Consider the following 2,768-nt stretch of genomic DNA (forward strand, 5'->3'; position numbering starts at 1 on the left):
AAAAAAAAAAAAAAATCTACTTTTAAGTTGTTTATTGTAGTTGTTTCTATCGTCTCGATTAATTTTCATTTTTTTATTTATTTATTTTTTTTTAAAAAGGAAGATGATATCTCAGCTAGGGTTGAGTTTTCCAAAGGACCAATAATCTCAAAATTCGCTCATCGGAAAAAGATATAAGTTACATTAAAATTGAAAATTATATAGAGAGTACTACTCCTTATTTGACCCATTTTAGTGCTATTTGTATCAGTTTCTTCCGTTGCAGAGCGTTCATAAAAATGGGGTAGTTTTAGGGATGTAAACGAGCCGGCTCGCGAGCCTAAAACTTCGACTCGGGTTTGGCCCGGTTAAAATGGCCGAGCTTTTTTGTGGGCTCGAGCCGGCCCGAGCAAAAGCTCGGTAAAATAAAAAGGCTCGGAGCTCGGGCTTTATATGGGCCGAGCAAGGCAGGCTCTTTTTTTTTTTTTTTTTTTCCTCCTCCTAAACTTCGACTCTATTCTCACTTCAGTATCAATTTTAAAGTAATTACATGTCAATGCTGGTTTAAGACAATTATTTAATATTTGTCTTAAAGCAATTTAGATGTATTAAGTTAAAAGATCTGGTTGATATATATTCAGTTTCTTGATTACCAGAACTATTTAAGGGAGCATCATGATGATATTTTATATAGTAACAGGTTACACTTTTAGGTGGATGTTTGTATAATTAAAATAAGGCAGCGAACTGCTGCCTTTAAGAGGCAGCAGTTTAGGCAGTAAATTTAATTTAAATTTTTTTTTTTTAAAACTCGCGAGCTCACGGGCCGGCTCGGGCAAAGCTCGTGTCTCCAAAATGGAGGCTCGGCCCGAGCCTAAGCTAGGGTCTACCGAGCCTCGAGTCGAGCCACTTGCAATCCGAGTCGACAAGCCCAATTGCCATCCCTAGGTAGTTTATGTTTAACATGCAACTGTTTCTGAATCTTGAATCATTGCATTTTTAATTTGTAGGATTAAAAATTGAGAAATTTACCTCAATCCCTTCTTCTTAAATTTCAATTTTAAAAATTAAATCTTAATTATTGTTGTTGTTGCTGTTGTTGTTAATTTTTTTGTCAATATTCAGATGATAATTATATTTTTCGAAAACAAATACACCCGTTAATGCCATACCCACGCAAATTGCATTCCCTCTCTCTCTCTACACAAACTCCCAACCCACGATACCCACTTTTTCATGGCCTTCTCACACACAAACAGCTTTAGTCATCTCCAATGGATAAACCAAAAAATCAAATTTCACCAAAATTTGGTACAAACACCCCCTGATATGGCACCAAAGTTTGCATTATTTTGGTGCAAATGCAACACTATCCACTTTGTACACTTTAGTGTGAAGTCGTATTTGCCCATTTTTTCCCATTTGTAAAAATAATTGATGGAGGGTATATTGGTTATTTGTGTTATATATTTTTTAATACAATAATTTTCATTATTTTTATTATTATAATTATAATAAAAATTGTTATTATTAATTTTATTATTTTCATTAATTATAATAATAATTAACTTAATATTTTCGTTCATCTAACACATAATTATTTATCTAGTAATTTATCTATTTATAAAATAAATAAATTTTCAAATAAATAAATTATTTAGAATATAAAAAGAGAAAAAAATGATTAAATACTGTTCATAAGTTTTGGTGTAATGGTTTGAAATGATTTTAATTTGATACAAAATTTTGTACAAAATGATGTATAGTTGGAGATGGCCTTGTACACAATTCTACAATGCAAAATTTTTTATATGTGCGATTAAATATTTATTTGGTGAAATCCAAATTGAAAATGCTTAAGAGATTCATTGATGGAAAGGAGGGGCCTAACCTTCTAGTCCTATCAACAACAGCAAAACTTACGTGACTAAATCCGGCCTGTCCGATCAATGTCAACCTGAATTCCATCAATCTTAGCTGTATGTTCAACATCACATTCAGTTGCACATTCACTTGCACCTCAACTTCATTGTCTTCCTCATCTTCTCCTTCGAACTTGGTCCGGCACGTTCAAGTCGCCTTTGGAATTGAACGATAATTCATGATTTATACATGTTACGATGATTATACTAATTTTTTCTAATCTCTAAACAATTGTGATCAGTTGTAATCGAATTTGTCATCATTGTGATTGTTTGTGGTAATATCTATCTGGCCCTGTTTGATTCCCATTTTTCTTAAAATACATTTTTCACTCTCTTCTCTTCAACCACACATTCTTCATTAAAATAATATTACACGTAAATCAAAATATTTTTATCCACACGTTATTCATCACTCTGCTATTTTAAAATTCATTTTTCTTTAAAAATGGCTGCAAAACACCCTCTTAAACATGACTGCGTGTAATCAATTCATTGTTAATTTGGCCACATATAATCACAATTTAGACTGATCTGGTCATTTACAGTCACACTGAAAACAAATTTAGCCATAATTAATAACAGATAACACGATCTAGTCATTATGATTCCATATCAAGATTTAATTTGTATGTACCGAAGGATTTAGGTTGAAGCTGGTGGTTAATGGAGCTACATTAGAATATGTAGATTTTAAATTAGGTGAGTAAACATTTTGAATTTGAGGAATATGTGCAGCCTTATGAAGAAGAAGATAATCGATGTTGGGTTCAAGACAATTTCAGAGATCTAATTTTAGGTGGTGGCGATGGATGGGTAAGGTACTAGGCGTTCCAATAACAGTAGGCGGCATAAGGTATCAGTGGT

Source organism: Olea europaea, unplaced genomic scaffold (genome assembly GCF_002742605.1).
Source record: "Olea europaea var. sylvestris unplaced genomic scaffold, O_europaea_v1 scaffold542, whole genome shotgun sequence".
Taxonomy (NCBI): Eukaryota; Viridiplantae; Streptophyta; class Magnoliopsida; order Lamiales; family Oleaceae; genus Olea; species Olea europaea.